Consider the following 19734-nt stretch of genomic DNA (forward strand, 5'->3'; position numbering starts at 1 on the left):
AGTGCATATTATCAGGCAAGCGCCGAGTGTGATCCGGCCTTTTGTGTGCGCTTTTTATAGCACTGTGTCAGGTCATGCATATTAAATGAAAGCAGTCCGGCAAAATGCAATACAAAAGGTACAATACAGATTTTTTTCTGCCAGTTCATATTTATTTGTAAAACACAAGTCGTATTTTTGACAGAATTTATATAGTTATATATCAAACATTATTATTTAACAAGAATTATTTTTGAAAATATTGAAGGTGCATTTATTAGAGGGAGGGCATTAATAAGGAACATACCGTAATATTCCTTAGACAGCACTATTCGAGTACAAAAATCTAATCAATACCAACACTTCCAACTTAATTACCATTGTATCTTTCTTCTGGTTCTACAGCAAAATATGAACTGTCTATAATTATTCAGGAATTCAAAAGGATTTAATCCTTTTTATAAGATTCTCCAAGTCTCTGACGAAATACCTTATTGATAGTGAATCACTTAATGTTATTTGATGATGATGATGATATTACCTGAAAACAAATAACACCCATTGATTATAGATAGAATTGAAGATTGTGCTAGGTTTATACATTAACCTTTACCCTGCTAAATTTCTGAAATAGGCTGGTCCATCATTCAATCTGAGCAGTACCATTTATTATTGCAAGGGATGTTCACTGAAAATAGCTAACAGTGCAGACCAAGATTAGCCTGCAGGCTGCTCTTGGTCTGCACTGGACACAAAGGCAGAGTCACTTGCTGCCAGCAGGCTAAAGGTTAAGGCTATATTGTAGTTTGGTTATATAAAACTAATATGCTAGTGAAGAAAATTGATTCCTGGTAAACTGCCAGCAATCCTTTAGAAGCAAAATCATTACAAAAGACATTAAATAGAGAACAATACCAGCAGACCCGTATAATGGTAAATGTTAAACAGGTCATAATGATGACATATTAAACTGTAAGAATGCTAAAAAAATTAGTTGATATCTTCAGCTTGAAAATGAAGAAATTAGATTCAGTGTCCAAGGCTGTTTGCAATGTGCAATATGCACAATCATGTTAACCCTTACCCTGCTAAATTTCTATAATGAACTTGTCTGTCTTCCAATTTGGACAGAACCATTACCTGTTAAAAGGGGTGTTTACCAAAAATATACTGGCTGAATGGCAAACAGTGCAGATCATGATCAGACTGCATAGATGTGCAGGCTGATCATGATCTACACTGGTCGCAAAGGCAGAATCATTCGTGTCCAGCATGATATTAGGGTTAAAACTGCTTCTTATTGCCATAGAATATGCAGTTGCAATTTTTGTGCATAATTTCTCGTCAGTTACATATATTTCAGAAATCAAATTATTTGATATGGGAGACATGGTTGCATTCAGTCCATTAGCAAGGTAGTCACCTGTTTGACACTTCGCATTTGTCAACATGTTGACAGTTGGGGTTACAAGAAAACAAGAAAATTACTTCCACTTTCGAATCTGTCACTGCCTTTCATTTCACAAACAGAACCATTGGACAAGATTTCAAAGCTGTCCATGCCAGATACTACAGAACAAGTTTGGTAGTGATATATCTAGCGGTTTATGAGAAAAAAATCATTCGAGGGATTACGGAGGGGCAAAGTTTGGTGAACATCCTTCAAGTGGCTTATCAAAAGGACTTGTTTAAAGGTTTTTCTATTTTTAGCTTTGGCAGCCTCTAAAAGGGGCAAAGCTGAAACATTGGAATACGTTAGAAAGAGGTCCATACCAGGATGCTACTGACCAAGTTTAAGGTAATATTGACCTGCAGTTTCAGAGATGTTTAAATGAGACAACAAACATAGGGTGACAGAACATCCACCAGTTTAGGTGAGCTAAAATGTTACAAGTCTCCCCACACATATTAAAACAGGGTTCCCGGACTGAAGGTCTCTTATTCAAAAGTAATAGCCAGGGCAAGAGCCTACGTTTCTCTGAAAAAAAGAGAGCAAAAACAGGTGGAGGATGTGCCTTCTTTTTTTCAAGTTTCTTACCTGAGCTGATCAGTTGAAATGAGTGTTTTGTTGTTCTCTCCTTGTCACTCCAGTCTGTAAATAGAACATGTATCATAAGGATAATATACTAAGGTGACTTACTTACATTTAACCTTTACCCTGCTGAATTTCTAAAATGGACTGGTCCATCATTCAATCTGGGCAGTACAATTTGATATTCAAAGAGGTGTTCACTGAACATTTACTGACCACACCCTGGTACCGGCGCTCCCAAGTACAGGTGGCACTCATACATACAGCGCTCGATAAGCAATTTTTGAGGAGCGGTGGTGTAAGTATTTCTTATTGTACCTCCGGTAATTCAAATTTTTTTGTAAAATGAAAGATATCTGCGCCCTGGTGAATAATTGATGACTATGTTCTGTGAGTGTCACAACATTTCATCTTGAAATAAACAAAATACGGCGAGTTAAACGTGAACGTTTGACTCAAAAATGTCAATGGTTAAAAAAATCACGTAAAATACTCAGTAAATACCCCAAATGTATTCATTTTTGATACAGCTTCGTATAGTCATATTTTCCTACAATAACCAGTTCAAATTCCAAGACTTAATTTGTTATATTTAAAGAATGACTCGTGTTTAAAGATGGTAAGTGGTTTCAAAACGGCACTCACATCGCACAGCTATGTATTTTTTTGACGCTCACCAAGTACAGCTAGAGAAAGGTCTTCAGAAATGTGAAGAAATCGTCAGCTCTTAGGCAACTACAACGGAAAAGAGATGAATCGGACTGGTTAGTTATGTGTGGTAGAGATTACACCACCAAGAACAGTTTATGTTGGATTAAACAGTAGTTAATGGAACTAGTCATTACGTCTCATGTCTGCTATGACTCACATCAATTCCTGAGAGAGTCAAACAAGAACTCATTAATTGATAAATTCCTTGAATTAATAAGATACTAAAATATGAGCGTCCTTTGTACCTAACAGACATTTTAACAAAATTCTTTGGTGGCTGATTTATACCATTCCGTCTTTCCACTAATTTTGGGCGCCGATTTATAACGTAAATATCGACTTTTCGCTCAGCGCCCCCACTAATTAATCCACGCTCCCTCCCTTTCTTATTCCTAGTATTTTCTGTATGGAGAATCGCAGACACTTTTTAAATCGTCGGGGGGAGTCGAGCGAAAACTGGCTGATCAGCGGGCGCCGAGCAAGAAGTTGAGGTTTGAAAGGCATAACATTGGTGGGCACCCGGGCACACAGCCGCTTTACATCTTGAATCTCACTCAACGCCAGCTTAATCAGTTTTCAAGAAGCTTTTAAATAAAAAATAATGTTAAAATATCGTCGCCGTAAGTTTTAACATAGAAAGGTCGACTTCTAGAGTCAGTTTTTTTTAACGGTATAAAGATTTATGATCATACAGGCACCACACTGAGAGTAAACAACAACAAGGTCTACATTTCTGAAGACTTTTCTCTAGCTGTACTTGTTGAGCGCCAAAAAAAATAACACCTGTGCCATGTGAGTGCCGTTTTGAAACCCCATACCATCTTTAAACACGAGTCATTCTTTAAATATAACAAATTAAGTCTTGGAATTTGAACTGGTTATTGTAGGAAGATATGACTATACGATACTGTATCAAAAATGAATACATTTGGAGTATTTACTGAGTATTTTACGTGTTTTTTTGACATTTGACATTTTTTTATCAAAAGTTCACGTTTAACTCGCCGTATTTTGTTTATTTCAAGATGAAATGTTGTGACACTCACAGAACATAGTCACCAATTATTCATCAGGGCGCAGATATATTTCATTTTAAGAAAAGTTTTGAATTACCGGAGATACAATAGGAAATACTTACACCACCGCTCCTCTAAAATCGCTTATCGAGCGCTGTATGTGTGAGTGCCACCTGTACTTGGGAGCGCCGGTACCAGGGTGTGCTGACTGAACTGCAAACAGCGCTAACCATAATCAGGCTGATCTTGGTCTGCACTGGTCGCAAAGGCAGAATCACTTGCTGCCAGCAAACTTAAGATTAAGCACATCAAGACATAATATGCACGAACATCCTCCTGAAATTTGCATCTAGCAAAGGTGTTTCTCATGAATAGATGAAGCACTCCACCAGCAACAACAGAAAACAAGAGGACCATGATGGTCCTGAATCGCTCACCTTGATATTATCAATATAAAAATTCTGACCAATTTTCATGAAGATCCATTGAAAAATATGGTCTCTAGAGAGGTCACAAGGTTTTTCTATTATTTGACCTATTGACCTAGTTTCCAAAGGTACGTGACCTGTTTTCAACTTTACCTAGATATCACGGTGAACATTCTCACTAATTTTCATGAAGATCTCATGAAAAATATGGCCTCTAGAGAGGTCACAAGGTTTTTCTATTTTTATACCTACTGGCCTAGTTTTTGACCGCACGTGACCCAGTTTCGAAAGTGACCTAGATATCATCAAGGTGAACATTCAGATCAATTTTCATGAAGATCCATTGAAAATATGGCCTCTAGAGAGGTCAAAAGATTTTTCTAATTTTAGACCTACTGACCTAGTTTTTGACCGCAGTTGACCCAGTTTCAAACCTGACCTAGATATCATCAAGATGAACATTCAGACGAACTTTCATACAGATCCATGAAAAATATGGCCTCTAGAGAGGTCACAAGGTTTTTTATTATTTGACCTACTGACCCAGTTTTTTAAGGCACGTGACCAGTTTCAGTCTTGACCTAGATATCATCAAGGTGAACATTCTGACCAATTTTCATGAAGATCCATTCAAGGGTATGGCCTCTAGAAAGGTCACAAGGTTTTTCTATTTCTAGACCTACTGACCTTGTTTTTGATCGCAGTTGACCCAGTTTCAAATTTGACCTATATATCATCAAGATAAACATTCAGACCAACTTTCATACAGATCCCATGAAAAATATGGCCTCTAGAGAGGTCACAACATTTTTTCATTATTTGACCTACTGACCTACTTTTGACGGCATGAGACCCACTTTCCAACTTGACCTAGATATCATCAAGATGAACATTCTGACCAATTTTTATGGAGATCCATTCACAAGTATGGCCTCTAGAGAGGTCACAAGGTTTTTCTATTTTTAAACCTACTGACCTAGTTTTTGACCGCACATGACCCTGTTTCGAACTTGACCTAGATATCATCAAGATGAACATTCAGACCAACTTTCATACAGATCCCATGAAAAATGTGGCCTCTAGAGAGGTCACAACGTTTTTCTATTATTTGACCTACTGACCTAGTTTTTGATGGCATGTGACCCACTTTCAAACTTGACCTAGATATCATCAAGATGAACATTCTGACCAACTTTCATACAGATCCCATGAAAAATATGGCCTCTAGAGAGGTCACAAGGTTTTTCTATTATTTGACCTACTGACCTAGTTTTTGATGGCACTTGACCCATTTTCGAACTTGACCTAGATATCATCAAGGTGAACATTCTGACCAGTTTTCATGAAGATCTCATGAAATATATGGCCTCTAGAGAGGTCACAAGGTTTCCTATTATTTGACCTACTGACCTAGTTTTTGTCCACATGTGACCCAGTTTCAAACTTGACCTAGATATCATCAAGATGAACATTCAGACCAACTTTCATACAGATCCCATGAAAAATATGGCCTCTAGAGAGGTCACAAGGTTTTTCTATTATTTGACCTACTGACCTAGTTTTTGACGGCACATGACCCAGTTTCGAACTTGACCTAGATATCATCAAGGTGAACCTTTTGACCAATTTTCATGAAGATCTTGTGAAATATATGGCCTCTAGAGAGGTCACAAGGTTTTTCTATTTTTAGACCTACTGACCTAGTTTTTGATTGCACGTGACCCAGTTTCGAACTTGACCTAGATATCATCAAGGTGAACATTCTGACCAACTTTCATAAAGATCCCATGAAAAATGTGGCCTTTAGAGAAGTCACAAGGTTTTTCTATTATTTGACCTACTGACCTAGTTTTTGAAGGCACGTGACCCAGTTTCGAACTTGACCTAGATATCATCAAGGTGAACGTTCTGACCAATTTTCATGAAGATCTTGTGAAATATATGGCCTCTAGAGAGGTCACAAGGTTTTTCTATTTTTAGACCTACTGACCTAGTTTTTGATGGCACATGACCCAGTTTCGAACTTGACCTAGATATCATCAAGGTGAACATGCTGACCAATTTTCATGAAGATCTTGTGAAATATATGGCCTCTAGAGAGGTCACAAGGTTTTTCTATTTTTAGACCTACTGACCTAGTTTTTAAAGGCACGTGACCCAGTTTCGAACTTGACCTAGATATCATCAAGATGAACATTCTGACCAACTTTCATAAAGATCCCATGAAAAATGTGACCTCTAGAGAGGTCACAAGCAAAAGTTTACGGACGGACGGACGCACGGACGGACGGACGGACGACGGACAACGGACACAGCGCGATCACAAAAGCTCACCTTGTCACTTTGTGACAGATGAGCTAAAAAAGAACTAAATATAGAAAAACATGATGAAGATATTATACTCAAGTTGGCTTAAATTAAATCAATTGTAAGATTACAAAACTGAGGGCTCAACTGGTCCTAACGCTACTCAACTGAAAAAACAACAACATGATATTGCTAAATGCAGCCTGCAAGAGTCGGCTTGAGTTTTGGTACCATGTGTTCAAGTATAACATATTTTGAGAAAAGATGGTTTTAAAGTTTTATTTATGTTAAACCTCAGTTGCAGCAGTTTTTGTTGGTTTTTTTGGTTGTGGAGAGGAAAGGAAGATGGGAAGAGAGATTCCTAGAAAATCTCCCTCAGGGTTCATACACACTTTGAGTGGCAAAATTTAAGCACCTTTTAAGCACTTTATTTTTATTTTAAGCACTTTTCACCAGCAGGAAAAGAACACTAACAGTGCCTATCATATGCATACATGTAATTCAAAATAATCAGAATGCAAAATAGGGACTACAGAACTTTAAGGCGTTGTTTTGCAAAAAGTGTTTCCTAGTATACACTGTCATTGTTCATGTCACTGCATGAAGATGCAGGTGGTGGAGGAGACAATGTCAGATCTGGAGTTGTTTGTACATTTTCAGCGATCGCAGTGCCAGCACTACTGTTACTAGAAAAATAGTGCAACGACATCGTTCCAGATGAAGCTGCTGCATTTTTCAAATGTTTGCTGCTCAATGCATGAGATTTCAGCGCTGTCTCCCCCATGCTGCCAATGTTTATGTCTTTCGCACATAAACGGCACCGAGCCAATGTCCATCATCCAGGGATAAGAAATTAGCCATTTCTTGTTGAAAACACTCTTTCTGGAAACCATGTTTTTTGACTGTTACCTAGTCATAAAGCAGGAAACCAGTCATAATAATGGATTTGTCACCAATACAGTTCAACCCATTTGAACGTGATTGAAACGAATGCTATTTATAGTGATTTTTTTTTCTGCATAATATAAAAGTTTCATCTTCTTGTCAGAGATTTTTTTCCCGAATTCTAAGCAGTTTTAAGCACATCTGAGACAATTTCAGGGACTTTTTAAGCACTTTTTAAGAGGGGTGTTAAATTCAAGCACTTTTAAGAACTAATATTAATTTTTAAGCACTTTTTAACACAGAAGTCAAGTTTAAGAACTTTTTAAGCCTGTGTGAACACTGTCCCTAGAACATGCTGCTACCCCAAACGCCGTGCAGTAAGCGTTACCCTGCTAAATTTCTATAATGAACTTGTCTGTCAAGCTTTCAATTTGGACAGTACCATTAACTGTTAAAAGGAGTGTTTACCAAGAAGATACTGACTGAATAGCGAACAATGCAGATCTTGATCAGACTGCACAGGTGTGCAGGCTGATCATGATCTACACTGGGTGCAAAGGCAGAATCAGTCGTGTTCAGCATGATAAGGGATAATCCACTGATTCACATTTTTGGGGCCTTTTTATTTTGCAAATCATGTTTGTGTGTAAGTGACTGTCTGGCCAAGGCTATGTCAATTTTGTTACAGTTTTCAAGAAAATGTAAGAAGACAAATGGCAGAGGAATATATTCCCAGAGTCTGTCAGTTTTAAACAGTCACAACTGTGAATCAATAGGAAAAAGGTTCTAAGTGGCTTTAACTCTGAAACAAATAGCTAATCTGTCAAAGTAATTTCCTGCACTAAGCCCATGGTATTTATAAATGTTTCATAAATCTAATATCATCTCCCACAGTGACAATTCGAGGGTTCAACGCAATAAGGGCGTATCTACATATAGTTATTATATGTAGATATGCCCTTACTGCGTTGAACCCTGGAATTGTTAGACAGAAACATTAAAGACCTCTGTGCAAATACAGTCATTATCAGAGAATCAATCAAGTAAAGCCTGACACCTTGAACTAATCATCTACTGCACCCTCCATCAGAATTACTACAGGATACAAATTGGACTTGAAACAGAACTAACTAAAATTTAGCCTGGTTTCAAGTATACACCAAACATCTACTTTTGGTTGCGGGTTTATCCCGCTACCAAAGTTAAAGTGTATTTCTGACAATCATAGCATCTTTATTTTATTCCGAATCACATCCAAATGATGTTCATGTGCTACACAAAATAGTCCCATTCATGAACAATGCGGATGAATTATCAATGAAAAAGCAGTTCTTATTCAACCTGTATCCACTCACACTGACCATTTAGATTATATAAGATCTATCAATGATATGGTATTCCAGGCCATGTTCATCTTATATATGAGGCACATTAATTTTTTATTTGTTTCTCATTCATGTATATTCATAGACTGGTATTTAAACAGAAAATAAATCTACCAAAAAAAACCCCCAACCATAAGACATTTCAAGGCTTTGATTTTGTTTGTTTCGAAATTGCCTAGTTCTTGAGCAGTATCTGTTGAAGGGTGTTAAGCATCAGTATTTTCCCTGGCCAATTTGACTTGTCTTTTTTCCAATTCTTTAAGCTAAAATTCCAAAAATATAAAAAAAGGAACTGTTCCTATGCTACTTACGAAAACTTAAAGCACAAGGCAATGTACTTACATATTAGTTTCCAATACCAATGTAAAATTTTAATCAAAATACTATCTTTTTTAATTAACATTTCCCAATATGGATGTTTGCCACACACTTTTCCCAAATGTAAAAGACCTAACTGCGTCCTTGATTTTAGTGGGAAAAAAGCTGATAGCATATATATATCTTACAAAATGTAAAATGGCTTATTTTGGCACCATCAAGAAAAAATATCTAAGAACTTAATGAACTTAATGTCCAAGATTTTTTGTTTTGGGTTTAACGCCGTTTTTCAACAGTATTTCAGTCATGTAACGGCGGGCAGTTAACCTAACCAGTGTTCCTGGATTCTGTACCAGTACAAACCTGTTCTCCGCAAGTAACTGCCAACTTCCCCACATGAATCAGAGGTGGAGGACTAATGATTTCAGACACAATGTCGTTTATCAAATAGTCACGGAGAACATACGCCCCCCCCCCCCGAGGATCGAACTCACGACCCCGCGATCCGTAGACCGACGCTCTACCTACTGAGCTAAGCGGGCGGGCCTAATGTCCAAGAGGACAATGTCTGTAAAAGATGTAAGACAAAACAACAGTCTGTCTCCATTCTAATACTTCTATCTTAGCTTATTACACAGTCATATACTCACAACTTAATGTAAACCCATAACTTATGATTAATGGAAACCTTACCATACCTTCACTGTTCTTTGTCTATATCCAGAAGTAATGAATGAGAAATTGTACCATAAATCACAGACATGGATCCCTGGATAATTCATGAGAGCTTAAAACTGTCTGAGACTATGGCCAGGACAGATGAGACATTAATATTCATTTATAATCAATTTGTATACTGTGTACATACAGTCAAACTTCGTTAACTCGAACCCGGATAATTCGTACACCACCCTTCTCTCGAACTCGTCGTCAGTTCCCCGAAAAATCCCTGTATAATGAATTTTGTTCGATAAATTGAACAACCGATCACTCGAACAAGTTTTGCTGGTCCCGTCAAGTTTGAGTTAACGAAGTCTGACTGTATACCAAATCTGTCACCTCAACAGAATTGCAGCACTACCGATGAGCGACTAGGATTTGCACAAGTAAATTTGACAAATTTACGGTAATTTATTCTTTAAATCATTCTGTTTTGTAGACTTCCCTGACTCTATCCTAAACAAAAACTTATCCTGGAAAATATGTGCTGATGTTTTGTTTGCTGGAATGGATAGTTAAGCAAGAGAAACCCATTTATGTACAGCATTGTGATTTGATAAAATGGCCTACATAATTTTCATCCTACCTCTCTTATATCCACAGAATGATCAAACATGTGTGTTTATCAAATAAATGTTTTCTAAAAAATTATGAAAAAATCTAGCTGATGATTCTTCAAAAATCAAAGAGAATAAAGCCATTTATACAGGGTGCCCCCTTATTTTCATGTCAATTTATATAGTTAATGTTAAGGGTGTAATGATATATTGAAATTCACTGTATCACGATACATTAGTATGGCAAAATGCGTAACGTATCATAGGCCTGTGTCACAATACAGAAACGATACAGTTAAATGTAGAAACATTGAATGACGACTTTCAAACAATCAGTCATTCAGTGTTAAAGATGGTAACTATAAACAAAATTAATGTATCATTTATAACAGTTTCTTTAACTTAAAAGCAAAATTTCAACTTCAAGTACTTTCCACGTGTAGGAACATGGATTTTTTTCATTTTGTCACATGAATGCTTCCTTATGGTACTCAATTTGTATCGCACATATCGTTGCATTCTGTCATCCTGATATGAGCCGTGCTATGAGAAAACCAACATATTGGGTTTGCGATCCCCTCATGCGCATCCGCACAGTCTGGTCAGGATCCATGCTGTTCGCTTTCTAAGCCTACTGAAATTAGAGAAACTGTTAGCGAACAGCATGGATCCTGACCAGACTGCGCGGATGCGCAGGCTGGTCTGGATCCATGCTGGTCTCAAAGCCAATATGTTGGTTTTCCCATGGCACGGCTCAATTATGTATTGTATCATGAGACTATTACACCCTTAGTAAATGTATGAAACTTGCAGTTGTTTTCTTGAGTATAGAATCCTTCTTTCAATGCTCACCCATGTAACTATTAATTTACAAAGCTAATTTAAACTGACTCTAACAAAATCTGCTTCCTCATGCACCTCGACTCTGATATTTCAGAATGTGCAATGCATTTTATATCTAATTTCACTGCATCAAAATTTATAGATGCATCTTTGTATTTTCAATGCAGCTTATAAGCTGAGCGCAGCTGCGCCTTATTAAAGTTGTTATAGACGACCCCGAGACACGGAAACTGCTATTTAATGGTTTTGCCTCCAGATGTCCATAACAATTTTTTTAATACACAGGTTCAAGAAAAGAGGAACAAGAATGTGTCTGTAGGACACAGGCTGTACTCTCACTGGTACATTTGACATAAATATGGGGCAATAATTCAAATGTTTGTAGTCTTAAGGGGGTATAGCCTCAACAAACATTTTATATAAAGGATTCATTATTCTAGGCCATATACTTTTTGAGCTAGGCACGTCATTAGGTGAATATATGCATTTTTTACTATTTCAGGGGCCAAAACTTTAAAAATAAGGGGTGGAGACAGACAAAAACAAGAAACACGGCAATGCCACGAAACCAGGTATTCAACACTTTTCATAAGAATAAAAAAGTATACTGAATCAGAGTGCACCACTTTAAAGCACAACCCTAACCCTAACCCTAACCTAACCCTAACCCTAAAGCACAACCCTAACCCTAACCCTAACCTAACCCTATTTTTAGTAACAATGACCTTGACCTTGATCCCAGAAATCCCAAAATCAATCCCAAGACTTTATATAAGTTTTCTATACACCAAGTTTCATCACGATAGCTCATTCCTAAGTTAAGTTATTGACCGGAAATCCTTTTTCTATTTTAAGTAACAGTGACCTTGACCTTGACCCCAGTAACCCAAAAATCAATCCCAGCCTTTGTCTTGATATAAGCTACATACATACCAAGTTTTATTCAAATACCTTTACCGAAACAAAAGTTATTGACCGGAAACCCTTTTATATTTTAAGTAACAGTGACCTTGACCTTGACCCCAGAAACCCCAAAATCAATCCCAGCCTTTGTCTTGATATAAGCTACATACATACCAAGTTTTATTCAAATATATTTACCAAAACAAAAGTTATTGACCGGAAACACCAGTTTGACGCCGCCATCCGCCCGCCCGACCAACGACATACCCAAATCTAATAACTCAGGTTTTCATGATAAAGACTTATGCAAGGTTTCATCATTTTATATGAAATACTTTTTGAGCTAGAAGCATCACAAGGTGAAAAATAAGCATTTTTCACTATTTCAGGGGACATAACTCTGGAAATAGGGACTGGCGCCAGACGAAAAATAGGAGGTGCGCAAGTGCATATCATGATAAAGACTCAATGAATGCAAGGTTTCATCAATTCATATGAAATATATTTTAAGCTACTAAGGTGCATCACAAGGTGAAAATGTGCATTTTTGACTATTTCAGGGGCCATAACTGTGGAAATAGGGGGCAGAGCCAGATGAAAAATAGGAGATAAGCAAGTTCATATCATGATAAAGACTCATGCAAGGTTTCATCAATTTATATCAAATATATTTTTAGCTAGGTGCATCATTAACTTTCTTCTGACGGATAGATGGGCGCACGGACAAGCCCAAATCTATATGCCCCCTCCACTGAGTGGTGGGGGCACAAAAATCAACATGAAATTCCAACAAAATAAGCATGTTCACTTCATGTCAATAAATGTATACCATGTTTCATTTGAACCTGAAGGAAACAGTAACAATAGTAAGTGTTCAAACATTAAGGTTGGGGAGGTGTGGGGTGGGGGGAACATAATTAGTATTGCATGGAGGGATTTAACTTCATGGATTCAATCACAGAAAATTATAATTTACTAGTAACCTCATGGATTTACTCATGGACAAAGATAATAAACAACAATATTGTTTCCTTGGTGTAAACTGAGATTATTGTTTGCGCACTGTTTACAGAGACATATTTCATGCAATAAACTGCAATGATAGCATGATGATGCACTTCTCAATTTGTTTTTTTTTGTGAAGTTCTCAGGTTTCAAAAGTGTTCTGCAAAGCTGGTGCTGAAAGATCTGTCCATAAGGAAAATAGTTAAAAATATTTTCTATTACACTGTTATTAAAGTATACAGAGTTGGTAAAATACTTTTACAAATGAAATGGTATTGAAAGCATACCTAAATATTAAGAATTACAGACTGAATCTGATTTATTAGCTTCCTATGAAGTTTGACGAATTCAAGCCAGTTACTGCTGAGGAATACTCCAAACAAGTTGTAAAGGCTGGAATACCCACGGCAATAAACAATCAACCACACAGATTTTCTTAATTTTAGAGGGGTGGCCAATGGAAGGGCCCAATGTAGAGAGGCTTTCTATTACTAACTCTAAGCTGTAACACTGGATACTTGCTGAGATATGTACTACATAAACTTTTAGGCACTTTCTGCATACTTTTGACTAAGTCAAGGGCTATAAGGCATAATACAATAAAAGAACAAGAGCTGTCTCCATAGGATGACACATGCCCCCGATGGCACTTTGAATGAATAGTTATGGCCGATGTTAGAGTTTAGGACCTTTGACCTACGGAGCTGGGTCTTGCGCGCGACACGTCGTCTTACTGTGTCACACATTCATGCGTAGTTATTTTAAAATCCATGCATGAATGACAAAGATATGGACCGGACATGCCAATCAATGCACTATCATGAAAAATGACCTTTAACGTCTAAGTGTGACCTTGACCTTTGAGCTACGGACCTGAGTCTTGCACATGACACATCGTCTTACTGTGGTACACATTCATGCCAAGTTATTTGAAAATCCATCCATGGATGACAAAGATATGGACCGGACACGCCCATCAATGCACTATCCTTTAACATCTAAGTGTGACCTTGACCTTTGAGCTACGGACCTGGGTCTTGCGCGCGACACGTCGTCTTACTGTGGTACACATTCATGCCAAGTTATTTGAAAATCCATCCATCAATGACAAAGATATGGACCGGACACGAAAATTGCGGACAGACGACAGACGACAGACAGTCAAAAACTATATGCCTCCTTCGGGCATAAAAATAAAGGCAGTTGGTAAAGTCATTTGTTTAATATTCTAGTACCCATTATGAGTATGTTTTACCACTCTGTACCTCCCAAAAAACTTCATTACTTCCTTTAAGTATTTAAATATTCATGCTTATTTGCAATTTCAAAACGATTCCATCACTACAAGAACCTGTCTCATTTGTCAACTATGGCAAATAGCACAGCATATTATAACAAAGGGTATGTCTGCAAAGACATTTGTCTGCAAGGACTTCTAAGTATTCAGACCCACTGATCAACCAGCTAATGAGAAATGTGACTTAATACAGTCTCAGACTGAGAAATCTAAACAAACAAGAGCTGTCACTTTTCTCAGTGCCTGACAGTAAAAACTTTAATAAAGCTTTAACCAAAAAAAATCTAAGTTAAAATGGGGCATAATTCTGTCAAAATTCAATCAGAGTTATGGGGATTGTTTCTCCTGGTGTAGACCATTCTCATCCATCAGATTCGTCAAATCCGAGACGAACCTCTGATTTATTCTCGTTATTTGGTGACATGCGCACTCGAATTACACGGAGAAGTTTCAGCAATCAATGTTCGCCACTATTTGGCACCCGAATTGAAATTCAAACAATATGTAAGAAATGTAGTTGCAACATGATAAAGGCGTATTCCACGATTGCATTAATAAAGATTTATTTCTGTATTCGATGTAAGAAATTTACCTGAAGAAAATGATAATAATCCTCGTAAGTCGGCATCGATATGAAAGACGCGGTCACGCTTTCACGACGATTGATTGGTTCGCTACATTTTTCGCGAAACGACGCTGAATGCTGAAACGTTTTACCTGTAATGAAACCAAACCACAAATATCGGCAAATGTGCAGAGGTTCATCGGAACCACGGTAGACCTCTGGTATGCGAGAATGGGTGTAGACTGTGATAGTAAATAACTACTTTAAGTTTCAAGTCACATGCTTTGATAGTTGCAGAGATATTTGACTTTATCAAAAACTTTAACCAAAAAAATCTGTTTAAAAATGGGTATAACTCAAAATTCAAATCAGAGTTATTGGGATTGTTTCTCCTGGTGCAGACTTTGATAAATAACAACTACTATAACTTTCAAGTCAATAGCTTTGATAGCAACAGAGATATTTAACTTTACCAAAAACTTTAAGCAACGGCAACGCTGACGCCAGGGCGAGTGCAATAGCTACTTTTTCTTCGAGCAGACAAGCTAAAAAAAATTCAGTCTGATACTGTTTTAAACAAGAGCTGTCCATAAGACAACACACCCGACTTTTCTCAGTGACTGACTCTGAATTAGAGCTTTGCCAGTAAAAGGAGCTTAACTCAATCAAATACGTAATCAGAGTTATGGGGATTGTTTCTCCTGGTGTAGACTTTGATAGTAGATAACCATTTAAAGTTTCAAGTCTATAGCTTTGATAGTAATAGAGATATTTTACTTCACATCAAAATCTTTAACCAACAGCGACGATGACGCAGGGGTGAGTGCAATAACTCTACTTTTTCTTCGAAAAGTCGAGCTAAAGATATATTTACTGACTGCATTAAAATGGTACTGTTCGAATCTGGTTCCATTTTATATTTCAAAGAACTAAAGTAATTAGATAAAATATAATGAACTTCTGCTAAGGTGTGTTTGTGCAGTAAAGAGCTCATACCATCACAAGGTCACATGAATAACACAAGTATTGATAAATACAAAAATGATGGAAAACCTCACTAGCACTGTTGCTTCTTTATCGAACAAGGCAATTATTTTTAGCACAAAATAAGAATATTTTAATTTCATACTGTCTCCTTGACAAAACCTGATATAGATCTATCACTATATTGTTTCGACTTCCTGAGATGGTGGTTTATGCATTGGTTGATTTTATGTAAATTAGATAAAATGTGGAGTAAATTATTTATATAATACTATTTTAGAAAATATTGTGGGAATTTAAGACCAAATTAAAACTGTTTGGTGCATTAAAATTGATTAAAACCTTAGAAACTGTTATTTTAACATTAATTTGTCATTTGGTAACATACTCATTAATATTCATGAATATGCAAAAAAGTTTAGATTCTATTAACATAAAAACACTGAAAACAAAAGGCCCTTATCCAAGCTCCATTTTTGGTACCATATTTGTTGTTTTATCACCAAAACGGATGAAGATGATGGACTTGTCCTCTATTTAGTTGTCATTTTCAAAAATGAATGGGGTCCATGGAAAGCAAAATCATATATAGTTCAAATGGGAATGTTTTTTATTTTCACTCAGTCCTGCCAAACAGTTTGGTACCTCTGAAATATTCTCTGGTGGAAAAGTGCATAGAAGACGTTACTGGCCCCAAAACTACTACCGCACATGCAGGGACCCTATCTCAAATGCAGAAAAGTGGCCCTACAAGGAATTAATTCTACTTCACATTCACTAAATACGAAACATTTACCGTCAGTAACAAAGATTTTACCAGAATAATGATATTATAATATTATGTTAAAGTAAAAAAACATTTTTTCAAAAATTTTATAAGAGTAATCTCTGAAAAACAGCCAAGGTTATGTAACAGTTGCTACATAGAGCGAAAACTAAATTTACATTACAAAGCAAACAGAGCAAAAACTTAAAGCTGCAAAATACTCTGAATAACAGAAACTGCCTTTAAGAACCAATCAGAATAAAATTTAGTACTTTGGTATTTCCTGGAACTTAAACCCCTGGGGAAATTACAATAATTACTCTGGAGTAATTTGTTAAGTTTTTAAAGTCTCCAAGAATAATTATAAATCTTGTCATCATGCAAACAAATACCAGTTAAGCCTAAGGCTTAGAAATATTAAAGGACATCTTTTACATTTTAGGATATAACATGTTTCTGTAATATCTATTTAAGTAGAAGGGGCCAGTTCAGTTTTGGCCTTGTCAATTTTCTGATTAAAATGCGTAGATGGATATAATAGGCATTTATATTCAACTGGTTATTTATGATGGTTATATTTTCAATGGTTCGTGCAAATGAAAATATTTTTTTTCAAATTCTGGATTGAACACCAAGGGCCATAACTATTGTCCTGCAAAGTGAAATCCTAAATAAAAAAAAAACAAGTAAACAAGAGCTGTCCGTAAGACAGCCAAGCTCGACTATTCGAAATATTGTCCCAGAAGCAGGAAAATATTACCCAAAAAGGTTAAATATCAAAAGAGTTTTAAGTTCAAAAGGGGGCATAATTTGACCAAAATGCATATCAGTTATCGGACTTGCTGCTATCAACTAGTTTTATAACCCCAAAGGCACATGTTAAGCTTCAATTCAATATCTGCATTAGTTTTGGAGATAGAAACTCGCATGTAAAACTTTACCCAGAATTTTCAAAGTCCAAAAGGGTGGCATAATTTGCCCAAAATACATGCCAGAGTTATGGGACTTGACCCAGTGAGGTTGGTAATTGATCTAGAAAAAGAAAAAATAAGTTTCAAATCTATATGCCTTTTAGTAAGGCCTAAAAAAAAAATATGTTTGTTTCCTGTAACATGCTGAAAAAAATTGGGGTCGGAAGGTAGGGATTTTTTTTTTTTTTTTAATTTTTTTTTAGTAGGTGTCAGAACATTTTAGTGTTTAGTAACCTTTTTATCGCCAGTTAACTGCCTTGTCAGGCCTCAACCTTAACTTTTTTCAGCAGTTGCCAGCAGGTTCACCAACTGCTAAAATCTAGTAGACCTGCTTAGACTTTAGTGGACCTCCAATTCTATCTCATAAATTGTGATCCTGTAGACGTCATAACTTCATATGACTCAAAGAAACAGGACTTATTTCTAAATAATTAAAAATGGAAGACTGTAGCAATCTGTTATCCCGAAAAATAATTATTTTGAAAAGTGTCCCAAAATATGGACACAATCAGCACCAGTGTTGAAAGTGAAAAAAAACCAAAAACATCAACAGTTATCGGTAATCATTCTGATGATAAACTAAGTAATTGGCCTCGTTTTCATCATCAATTAACACCCCCTCAAAGAGCTAAAAGAAGTGTGTCGGTTATTGTGGCATCTGCAGTGGAGATCAAAGCGGTATAGTTTCCACGAGATTGTCATGGCATTACATCATGTTTTCGCGCCATGTGACACATCACTGTCTGATCGTACTTTCTCGATTCCTTTAACCCTTAGCCTGCTAAATTTCTAAAGTGGACTGGTCCATCATTCAATTTGGGCAATACCATTTATTATTCCAAGGGGTCTTCACTGAAAATTTACTGGCTGAATAGCGAACAGTGCAGACCATGATCAGCCTGCACGGATGTGCAGGCTGATCTTGGTCTACACTGGTCGCAAAGGCAGAGTCAGTTGCCGCCAGCAGGCTAAAGGTTAATTGTTGAGAAGAAATCAGTAAAAAAGTTTTTTCTAGCGAATGTGCAATATCCCAAATAAACTGACATGTAAATGTGTCAGACCGTGAACGATGCTGACCTATTTGCCCTCAAGAAATTTACATTATTGTTTGAGAAGAATATCTAACAAAGTGTTGTGTCAAAAAATATATGTACGAAGACTCATTTAAAACTTATTAAAAATCGCAACGACATCATACTGCCTCATTTTAAAACCACATTTCTATTTACGTTCATGAGGTCAAGTAACCTATTCTGCCGATCTAACAGAAATCTGTTTGCCAAAAAATCGTTTTACTCCATGTATTTAAATTGCTGCAGCTTTTTCATTATTTAAGATTTTTTAATTGTGTTTTTTGTACTTTCTGGTCAAAAGTCTGAATTTAATTACCATAGTATGTACCGTTTATTTACTTTAAAAAGGAAATTAATAATCAAGATCGCGCTGTTTGAAATTTTACAAAACATTATATGAAAAATTGATCGTTTTAAAAGAATTTTGCCTACATTCCTGTCGATATCTTATTAAAATTGTTATAGAATTCAAAATGTATTAGTTCTCAAGCGGTGTTGAATATCTGAAGCGATTTTATTAAAAAATGAATGCACTACGCGCGTTTTTTGTGTCAAAAGTAACTGCGATGTAAATTAAGTATTACGATAGGGCGCACGTGCTTGTGGAATGGAAAATTACCAGCATGACGTTTTGATATTTTTACGATTCGTGGGTAAATTCCAGTCAGTCCAGGTAATTTTGCCTGATGTAATTACTCAATTTGGTAAAGTTACCACGTAAAAACCACTCACCCGATCGGTGGAGTAGTCCATTTGTGCTATCCTGACTTTAACTCGCCAATGCTTATAACTGTAGAATGCCGTACTAAGGCAAAATCAACTTTCGTTTCGTGCCTTCGCCGATATGGGTACGACTCCCCCCCCCCCCACCCCTATTTTTTCACTTTTAAGGGTTTTATTTTATTTGCAGACCGTGACTGAAAATTGGTTGACCGTCGGTCTACCCAACTTTTGATAGTGGACCTGCCGATATTTTTGGTTGCGTCGGT

The 19734-nt window shown here is 36.7% G+C and overlaps 1 protein-coding gene across 2 annotated transcripts in view; it reads right to left on the reverse strand.

The window, feature by feature from the left end:
- The window catches only part of LOC123524727 (neurocalcin homolog), a 128455-nt gene that overhangs the window by 103472 nt on the left and 5249 nt on the right, over positions 1–19734 (reverse strand). Inside the window, exon 2 of one of the 2 annotated variants that reach the window (XM_045303153.2) lies at positions 2018–2071. The exons of the other annotated variant lie outside the window; for it this stretch is intronic. The gene's annotated coding sequence lies outside the window, so the exon portion shown is untranslated. The remainder of the gene's footprint in view (positions 1–2017; positions 2072–19734) is intronic. 2 annotated transcript variants of the gene reach the window in all.

The sequence above is a fragment of the Mercenaria mercenaria genome, chromosome 3 (assembly GCF_021730395.1).
Source record: "Mercenaria mercenaria strain notata chromosome 3, MADL_Memer_1, whole genome shotgun sequence".
NCBI lineage: Eukaryota > Metazoa > Mollusca > Bivalvia > Venerida > Veneridae > Mercenaria > Mercenaria mercenaria.